Source organism: Ascidiella aspersa, chromosome 1, assembly GCF_963924565.1.
Source record: "Ascidiella aspersa chromosome 1, kaAscAspe10.2, whole genome shotgun sequence".
Taxonomy (NCBI): domain Eukaryota; kingdom Metazoa; phylum Chordata; class Ascidiacea; order Phlebobranchia; family Ascidiidae; genus Ascidiella; species Ascidiella aspersa.
Genome location: NC_139447.1, coordinates 40,652,392 through 40,663,390, shown reverse-complemented (window position 1 = coordinate 40,663,390; position 10,999 = coordinate 40,652,392). Strand labels below are relative to the sequence as shown.

The window sequence follows — 10,999 nt, the reverse complement described above, 5'->3', positions numbered from 1 at the left end:
AACACGTTGTGCCTCTGAATGTCCTGGAACCCACATTGTTGTTGCACCAGTATCACATGATACACCTTACATTCCAGACGCTTTAGTGAATTCAAAGGGAGGCTTTGAATGACAAAACCAACCGACATTTTATCGACTTCTTTCTCTTTATTAATCCCCATTGTTGCAACAAACCACCTTGTATGACGTAATTATAGTACTTGTGAATTGCGCGTGTTTATGGAATCATAGAAGGTTGATCTTAAGTGGAGTATCGTTACTTTTGAGTAAATTTTGTTTTGTGTTAAATTTTGCTTTAAAATTCCCGACACTTGTTGCTAGGCAACGTTGTGTCAACAGTAAACGCGGGAATTTCCATCTTTCTGTGTGTGTGTGACGTAACAATAGAAAGGTAGACCGACAAGCTAAAAGGTTGCGTCGCGCGACCGAATCAAAATCGCCTTTGTTGCGCAACAAATGATTGAACGAACGATGACAGAGATACAAAGATTTTCAGTTGAGCTAGTCTAAACCTACTATTACGTCACAGTGCACTGTTGCAACAGCAGGATGTAGCGCGAAGCCTACCTACGTCTTGACCATTATTATTAATAATAGACCTCTTCTATTATGACTGTGACGTAATAATTAACTTCCGCGTATCAACGACGATCAATAATCACAAGGGTCGTTGATTGTGACCAAACAAAGGAGTTGTTTTCGAAATACTAATTAATTTAATTATGTGTGGTCAAACAAAACAAAAAAAAAGGTTTAAATTACAAACTCGTTAAACCACAGAAATATGTTGAACAAGAGAAGTTATTTGCTCTTTGAGAATGTATTTCGTTTCAATTTCTAAAAAAACATTAAAACTTACACGGCAGAAAAACTTTTTGGGGAATTAGTTCCAATGTAAGAAACAGCTCGGTCTTGTCGGTTTTGTGAAGCAAGGCACACTCTACGGTTGGCTGCACCCAACTGCTGCGGTTTGAAGGGGCTTTTGGCGAGGGGGGTAGGGGCGTGCATGGGTTGTGTGACTTCATAAACGTGATTGGGGCTTTCCGCGCCACATCGGGGGTATTTTAGCTAAAAACAACTTTTGGTTCCCTGCAAACACCAATGTTTTTCTGGATTATCCTACACTAGTGTAGAGCGCCAGACTAATTGCCAACCAGGAGCTTTTGTGTTTACGGTGCAATTTACGCTGTTTCGGTTTGCCACAGATTTATTGTGTGGTTAATTGTAGGATATTAATCACAACGTAACTCCAGATACCAATTGTGCCTTGTGTTAATTACATTGGAATCTATGTGTTAAGTGTTTAGAAACTTTAGCTCTGCGTTTATCCGCACAGGTAAAAAAACATAGAAAATGTCGATAATGTTGGTTTCTTAATGTTGCTCGCACAAATACAAGGGGTGGAAGTAACTACAGTTAAGAATACAAGGTAAAACAAAAACACATAAGTCAAAACATTATGGAACAACAACAAAAACCCTTATAATTGTAAATTGTATTTCTGCACCAGCGAGACAGGGAAGGTGTTTTGTGCAATTTGATCCACTTCTAGCTCATCGTTCCAACGGTTGTGGTTAAGTTACCGTCTGGAATGTGTTGTTGGCAACTGAATGTTATGCTGGGCCACGCCTTTCCACTCAACCAACGTATGCTTCAACGACACCTAGCGGGAGGGTTTATTACAAATTTTGTCCACTAAGTGGCGTTTGATGTATTAAGGGGCAAAAGTTGGTAGGTCTACGTATAAATTTGGTTCGGAGCCTTGCTGGTTACTGCGCTTTTTAAAGAATCGCCAAAATCAAAGGTTTGTGCAAAAAAAAAATTTGAGTAAACAACAAATAGGTAATTCACTGTTGAAAGTTACAACTGGGCAATGCGTAAACAGCCTGTATGATTTCTTCCATTTGGGCACTTTTAAGCGGGGCTACGGAGTCAGACTAGAGACTCGAGTAAGACCGCATAAAACTACCCGAGTCCCGAGTCCGACATGCGCATGCGCAGTATCAAATTTTTAAGTTTATTTGGCCGCCAAATGGAAATTGTAAAGGTGGAATAGCATATGGTGGAATATTTTCCAACCATGTATTGTGAGTGTATGAATTATGCGACACCCCTATAAGTGGATTACTGAATATCTACGTTATTTTATTTACGTAAGTTGGTCAATACAGAGGACGGCTTTCAACAAAGATATACATAAAATAAATTCCTTTGTTTGAGTCACACAAATAAGTTGCGTCAATCATCTCTAAGTACGTAATGTTACCAAATGACCACGAATATATACTGTTACACCCAGGCCAAGCAACCAACTTCAACACAAGTAACCATAGTCCGAACAAACGTTGCTTTTATTGCGCGTAATAATCTTATTCAATCGTGGCCAAAATAGTTTCGGGGGTCAGGTTCAAAGAAAATGCTGAAACAGAAAGTTGTGGATTTTTTGTGTACTGGAACAAACGCAGGTTTGGCGAGAATCAGTAAAGTATGGAGCTTACTTAAGCATTTTTATGCTTAATTTAGCAATTTTGTCGTGAGGAGTTAAGTTGAATATAAATATTTACCGGGTGCTTTATTGCAGTGGTTCTCAACCTTTTTAGCTTACGGTAAAATTTCAAAAGAATTTTTGCGAACCGGTGGACCTTCAAAAATAAAGATCAACCCAAAATTTAATTACGACAGAAGTATAAAACTAAAACACTTTTTAGCTTTCACATACAACTGGACTTAAAGTTTAAGACTTCAACGTTGTAGCCTACTTTTAAACAGTTGGCCAAAACACTTGTAGCACTGTGACGATACAATGAAGTTCAAAGTAGACCATTAACTCCATGTTACGTCACAATGCTGCAAATTACGGAGCTGGCGAAGTTCTAAATTTGCTGGACAAGGTTTCAACATCTTGAATTTTGCAATTGAGATATCAAGTTGTAATATATTTGGCGGACCGGCAGGAAAGTTGATGCGGACCGGTGGTTAAGAACCACTGCTTTATTGTATCTACTCAAATAAAGCTTTTACAGTTCGGTGTATATAACGCATTTTAGGTAATATATTATCTTTATTTTGGCAATGGTTCGAACAGAACCTCCAAAGAGGAATATTGTTCACCAAGTATTTCGAACTTTAATATCATGTTAAAAAAAAAACTCCTATCGAAGCTTATCGTGGGTAAAACACGAAAGCTTTCAAACATTTTACTTTTTTGGGATTTCTCAGCTACGAGTTTGGAAATACAAATAAAATGTCCTTGTTTTGATTCATTGTTGGTCGGTTGGTTTATGCTGGTAAGAGCTTTCTACCACTTTAAGCCAATAGCTGTGAAAAATATTTTAGTTCATCCCCACATTACAATACTTCCGCGGTCCCAACCTGTAGGTAGGTAGTGAAATCCCAAGGGATTCGCAATATTTCGTCTTAAACGTTGTTACGACTATTAGGTTTATTTCTGTCTTATTCCGGACTGTGTTTTATTCCAAAGTTGAAGTTGTTTTTAGCCTTCTGGCTGACTGAAATCTAATGTCGTTTTTTGTATCTTGGTAAAATTAATTGTGAAATGAATCAAAAATTATCGCGCGGTGAGAAACGAATATTTCCTTTCTTAAACGCCTGAAGTGGATGGGATTAAAAAGTTTAACATTAGCGGAAACTTTGGAGCGTCATGGCTTGAGGTTGTTGCACGACGTAGAACAAATATCAAAGCCCCTGGTAGAAAGCATCTTGTAAACGTTGCGGATATATCTTAGGGCAGGGATGGCGAACCACTAACCCGCGCACCGCAGATTTTTATTCACCCACTTGTCTCTTTAGAAATACCGAAATGTTACCAATCGTTTTTATGAAAGCATAAATGTAGAAAAACAGTTCTTCGTTAGATAGCATTATATTGGTTAAATCAGAGCTGCGCGATCTGTGGGTCGCGCAAAAGTGTTTATGGGGTGACGAGTAGGTCTACATTAACTGCACTCCAACAAATGCGCGCAGAAAAGCAGACAACTAAGAGCATTTTGTTCAACGTAAAGGGTGGCGACCCTTTAGGGGAAATTAAGAGTTTGCTGACTAAAAGTTCTAAAAACCCTGGTTAAACCAATAAACCATGCCGAAAGCTTTCTGCTGAACTCCTGTAATCCCATAAAAAAATGCTGCAGCATTTGTTAACTATTTAGCTTCCTAATATTTGCGGGAATCCGAATTTGGAAATCATTCAAAAACTTTGGATTACCAACCCAGACAATAACACTTGAAACCACGCAGCAGCAAAATTTCGCATAATATAAACATATAAATAAATATATGACCCACTTGTGCATTTTGTAAGGATTAAGGTCGTGTTTTTGACCCGCACGATAAAAAGGTTCGCTATCCCTGTCTTAGGATAACAACTGGAGATTGTAGTTGACGTAGAATAAATATGAAAACCAATACAGAAGGAGGGAACATTTTGTGAACGTTTTGATGTTGGAAATGAATAAAGAGTTATTCGAAACGTTCAAAATGTTTCTTTCTTTTGTGTGGGTTTTGATTTTCTTACTACGCATTAGCAGATACCATGTGTCATCTGAGGTTATCTATTGTAGTGTGATTTCCGGACTAACTAGTACATGTAAATTAATAATTGAATGCAAATATGTGTTGTGAGAAGATTCACCAGACAAACCCTTTCGGTATTTTCTAAATTAAATTACATTTTGTTAAACGTTTTTGATATTTTTTAATTGTATTTTAAAAAAGCGACCAAGCATATGAAATCAGACTGTGCACCATCCTTGAGAAACAGAAAGGAATATGTTGTTCATTTATTGTTTGTCGAGGGGTAGGGGCGGATCCAGGGGGTGGATCCAGGGGGCGTGGCATGCACCAACTTTGCATATTTTACGTTTGTAAATGCAAGGCATTTTAGCGCTCTTGCAAAAATAAATAATTATCTCAGTTGAAATATGTCTGAGCGCATTTCAAGCGATTTTCACTTTGCGCGAATCGATAGTATTTTTGTAATGTAGCTTTTGTATTGAAAGCAACTAATTGTGCTGTTCTTCAGACTGCTTCTTTATGACGTCACGTTTGAATTAACCATTTGACGTCATGATATGCTGTAACTTTCTGACGTCATTTCTGAAAAAAAAAATTATCCCCAAAACAAAAATCCTGGTTCGGCGCCAGCTAAGTTTTAATTGTATGTTTTTCTAACCAAGTGTGTCGCATTTTTGTTCCTAAGTATCCCGCAGACCTCGAACCGCTGATTGCCCGGGTTGTTGCTGATTGCACAATCAGTGCGAAGTTGCGTGGGTTCCATGGAGGCAAGTCACTCGCTCCACCGACATGTTGGAAGGATGTTGGTTGACAACAAGCTCGTTTATTGCTGGCAGGAAACAGTTGTTACCAGTGCTCAGTGGAAATCATATCGATCTTAAGGATATTGGTTCTAGTTTACTGTATACTTAATGCGTTGTTAATTTCTAGCAAAATAAGTTATTTGCGAAATACACTTTACCTTTTTTATCTTATTAAACATATGAACGTGTCTTAGTTTAAACACGGACCGGTGTTGGTGATTTATTCATGCTATTTTAAATAAAGGTAGGAAGCTATAAATTCTGGCTTAGACTTTTGAACTGACAATGGAAAGTTTGTTTGTCTGAACTAACCAGTTTAATCACCTTGACCTCTCACCTTTGAACTTGGACGGATCCTGGACTTCCTGAAGTTTTACGTTTGAACTGAGCTTCAGCTTGGTGAGTTGTTGAATTTACCGAGCTACTGGGTAAACCTGGAATATGGAACTGATAGAATCTTGTGTTTGTGTGTTTTCAACTCATAAAACTGTTTTTTTGTCTTGTCGTCTAAAAACAGTAAAAGTAAGACCAAGAGGGGCGATGTTGGGTTATTATTATTTCTTGCCTTTCCTGTAAATATACGAGCTGATGCTTTTATTGTTTGATGGAAAGCAGTTTTATAAATGTGGTGAAATGTGCGGCGTATGTGTTTCTTGTTTGTTTTTTGTCGAATGAGCATTGTAGCATTTAGCCTACTTTTACGTCACTATACACGTGACCATTGTCCACTGATGTGTGACCGCCGCGCCTAGCGAATTGCCTTTCCGCATTTGACAATTCATTCTACTTTATTCGTCTTACTGATTAGCGGCTTGAATCACCGCTCCGTTTATCGTATGTACTGCTGAGATTTGTGAATATACTCTAAGAGCAACTATCTACTGAGTGGATTGTCTTTGCTTAGAGTACAAGAAGTTAAGGACAGGTATTCTAGCGGCCTGCTCCTTTGGAGTCGGATTAAGAATTTATAAGGGTCAGCAGCCCTCTTATAGCTCCCTACGAACTCTCCACGCTTCAGCATTAGGCGTGTAATTGTTTGTTTACCTTAAACTCGCGCATCCACCACCCACTGTTGGTCGAATGCAGATCCTGGCACCAACACTTGGTTTAGACGCGTATATAGGTTAACAACGCCCGCGCGGTATTGTTACGTCACTATGGCGTTTGACACGGATAACAGGATTTGATCATTTTAATTTTTCTTTTCTCGTTTATAAGTAAATAAAACAATAGATAATAATTAGTTTACACAAAAGCGCTACACATGCAATAAACTAATGCTTTACGTAGATTAAAACTTGGGTGTTTTTATATTTAACAGCAGATAATCTTCTGCTTGATTACCACTACGAAGCCCAACTCATTGTTACGTGGTTTGTCATAAACATATGCTCGTACGTTGTTGAAATAGTGGTATTTTGTGATTATATTACCCGGGTTATGTTGTGTTTTTTATTCTCGAAAACCTAAACTCGCTTGCAACTCGGCACTGATGGAAGCAGCTCCAGTTCCTCACAGTTCCATGTTTTTTAATGTTTTTTTTTCGGTTTAACGGAGTTACACTCTTGCTAGCGTCATCTAGCGGTTAATGAACAATCGATTTGTTACCCGCCAGGAGGCGACATTAATATTGCCATATCATCAACGCAAATGCGTGCATTTCATAAATATCACGATTATACCAAGTTGAAGGTTGGTCACGTAGATGTGTTGTGCGTTAAACGTCAGAACCTTGTTTGTAAACTGGTTAGCGTTAGCCTTGGGCGCGAGACGCAAAAAGCGATCAGTGTGAACCAACCTACGGTTTTGCTTTCTTGCGGCATCTGCCTATGGGTAATAATCAAGTAGCACTTGCTCACATATTTCCGAACGCGGTTTGGCCGCAAAACATTTGGATAGCTTTCCGAAAACAAGTTGTTTTAAGAAAGTGCATCAATATTCACAGTATTCGTTTTTTATGACTGCCCTATTCAATTCAAATTAAAATATGCAAATGCGGCAATGGTAATAACGGCGTGTTCGTATTTCCTATTGTCAGCAAATTGCTTCTGGTTTTACATAAAGTGGAAATAATAAAGGTCAAGTGTTCGACAACAATCGTTGAACTTTAACGAACTTTTACAATCGGTGCCAAAAATATCAACAAACCAAATGCTTACCAACAAGCTATCCACCAGATGCAATCTGTTATTATAATAATTTGCAAGCTTACTAACTTGTTTGTATTGTGGCGAACTCTTTGTTTTGTGCACTTTTTACCTCTGCAAGAAGTGTACATAACTTGGGTCACTGAGAGCTTTATAATGTAGAGATTTATACGGTGAGGTGAGCTGTGGCTACTAGATGGTTGGTAGATACATTTACTGCGTTACACATGCTTGTAGTTAAGTCGATTGTAGTTAGTAGATAACTCTATAGGTTTAACTATTACAGAATGCGTTTACTTGAGGTTACACTTGTATGTTTGTTTGTCAGGTATCAAGGACGGCTATATTCGTTTTGCCAGACAGAACAGTTATTTATGTTTATGTTTATTTGGCGGCAACCTAGTTTTCATGTTTGAGGTTATCTCCTTCCAATGATTGGAAATTTCACTGAAATCATTTTTTGTAGAAGGCCGAAATTGATCTTACGTCATAGCATTTGTATCTATGGTGTAACAATGATTGCAAAAGCAGAAAAGCGACAACGAGGTTTTATCTTAATTCATCGCATTTTACTTTTATCCAGCGGAAGGACACAAAATGGCGGCCAAACTTGTAAGATAGACAGGGTTGCCAGTTAGGATTTTTAAAGCCAAATTTGAAAATTTAAGAAAAATTTACAAAAAAAGAAAAAAATTAAGAAAATTTACCACAAAAAGAGAAATTCAATGTACCAGCATGACCATTTATTGCATTTTTTATTTAGTAAAGGAAAAACATAGGCTTGTTAGAGTTTGTAGTAGATTTGGCTCTTTTTGACCTTTTTGCCAGTTATAAGGGTATTGAATAAATTAGACATAATTTAAATCAGTTTACAGGCAAAGCAGGAATTCGAAATTTGTGCATTTTTCTGTATGAATTAGATTGTTTGTTACTGGTTACATTTGCGTACGTGTGCCTATACCAGGTCATTATATCGGTACTCGCCCGATACTAAGGTGATACGATACGCAAACTATTGTTATTAAAGATCAGCGATAAAACCGGGGATTACATTTCGGTTGGAAAAAGTTTCGAGGCTTCTAATTTTTAACGCTGAAACTAAAATTAAATTGGTTAACATTTTTCATGTAACATTTTCGAGTAATTTTCTTCAGTAATGTAGGAATGTATTGAATCCAAGACCGCAAATTGGTTCAAAAGTTTTAGAGTAATTTTGGCTTTTTTATTTTTCCTATCTGGCAACCCTGAAGATAGATAATAATTGGTCACAATCGAAAATTTGACAATTGGTTTCAAGGCCACATTATTACTATTAGCAATTGAAAGTTTAATAAAATTAAGTTTTGTGGTGTTGTTGTTATTGGCCGAATAGTTGTTACGGAATATTCCAGCTCGAGTATTTTGGAAAAATAAAAATTAAATCATTTTCTAGAACAGAAGTTGTTAGACTTAAATTTAAGGTTAAAAAAGGTTGCTGTTTAAAAAACCCTGTTTACCGGACAACTGGTCTGCGGAAGGTTAAAAACAAAAGTCTGACTCCGACTCAATAACCTGTATTATGCCACTGAAGCAGGGTGAATATTGAGCAATCCACTCGTAGGGGTGTCATATAATTTATCCATCCACCATTTGTTATCCAACCTTAATAATTTACAGTTTGCCGCCATATTAGTTTCGGATTTGGTACTGCGCATGCGCACATATATCTTACTCGAGTCCGACTTCGCAGCCCCGTCGTGAAAGTCGCATTGTAAACATTTACTACTCGGTGGTGCTAGCGAGCCACAATATCGATTGTTCTGTCATGAGGAAGTAGTATGACGTCATAGAGCCAGTGACAAGCTTCACCAAAATGATTAAGGTCAATAGATGATCTTTATCCCCCGTAAAGTTGTTGGTAGACCAAATTTTAAATTTGCAGAAATGTGTGCAGTGTGACGTCACAGCGTAACCACGTCACCTGCGCCCCCAAACGTCATAGAGGTGATTATTTTATTGATGTTTATAGAGAGTTATGACATCGAAGTTTCCACATTTTATTAAAACACTTATCTTGGTTCAAAGGAAAAACTAATTTACTGGATTTGACAAAATATGGGAAAAAGCAGCGCTAATAACTAATTTACATTAAAACCTACGTCTAATAATGTTCGACAGAACCTCACTATGATACTGGACTCGTCTAATTTAATTATTTCTGTTCAATAAGCTTGTAAATAACAAAATAAATGTGAAAAGCTATTAATCTTGTGTTAATCAAGTTCGTTTTACAAAGTTACTTAGTGTTTTGAGATTTCCTGAAGATCTTTAGGTTCGATCAATAAAAGTGGCTCGACCCTCATGACATGGAAACGTCATTTCTACGCGCCCCACATAGCAACGTAGGTGTGTGCAAATCCACTTTATGACGCAACACTCCGTTACTTGTGACGTAACAAACCTGAATCACGCCTGTTACCGAGTATAACGGTGTGAGTCACAAGATTTGTTTAATCGATATTTTCTGGTGATCATATTTGGATTGCGCAAAAATAACGTTCAAACATTTATGCGAAACACCAGATGTCTGTAAACATGCTTTATTGTGTCAATATGGCAAATCATTGCTCCAGTTCACTTTTCTCGGTCAAACATAAATTTATTCGTAGTTAAAAGCCAGTAACGATTATCACGGGCATAAAATCAAGGTTATTAAAACCTTCGTGTTGGTGTCTACAAAGGGGGTAGGGCCATAGTTTGTTAAGTTGCCGGAAAAAAATTAATCATTTTCTGTAAAATCAAACCAATTTCTCGCTAGTAAAGTTTTATTGTGGTATAATAATACAAAAGCATTTGGGTTTAGTTAGGCGCCCGAGTTAAGAGATTTATTGTTGGTTTATTTTTATCCATTTTATTTCTGGTTCCTTGTTTCGACTTTACTTCCCTGTTCAGTTATTTCCGCGTCCCACGTATTACACACCAACAATAATAATGCAGAGGTTCCTCATAAATCGGCCATATTATGCGGCCCAATCCACAAAACCGGCCAGCTTTTAAGGTCCCGTGTTTTACATAAGGCTTTAATAAACTTTCGCCGCGTTTTTTGTCTGCAATTTAACTCCACAAATAATAATTTTACAAACAATCCCGTTCAGTGTAAAGCCACAAAGCGTGGCCGAAAGTGGGCTAGTTTTTAAACGGCCACAAAATTTGGCCAAACGTGTCTCGAAACCTCGTCTATTGACCCGTTGTGCGATTATGACGCGACAAAGGCAGCTTGTGAGTCAACACACGGCATTGTTACGCGTTGAACGCAACAAACGAAAGTTCTTCACATCAAAGAACTGAGGTCGTTACAGAAATAGTCTTAGGTTCTGATTGTTCCGCAAACCTTCATAATGACCCACACTTTCGGTTCATTGTGGAGATTGGAAACCGTTATTCTGAGTAACGCACAATTATATATCGCCAGGGTTTTCCGGGTCTAAAGTTTAAAATATCAGTTCAAGGGTCATTCTAGATGCAGTTTAATATTTTTAT

The 10,999-nt window shown here is 37.7% G+C and overlaps 1 protein-coding gene across 1 annotated transcript in view; it reads left to right on the top strand.

The window, feature by feature from the left end:
• Positions 1-5,625: 5,625 nt before the first annotated feature.
• The window catches only part of LOC146170516 (sterile alpha motif domain-containing protein 3-like), a 37,161-nt gene continuing 31,787 nt past the window's right edge, over positions 5,626-10,999 (top strand). The window contains exon 1 of the mRNA XM_083389929.1: positions 5,626-5,732. The gene's annotated coding sequence lies outside the window, so the exon portion shown is untranslated. The remainder of the gene's footprint in view (positions 5,733-10,999) is intronic.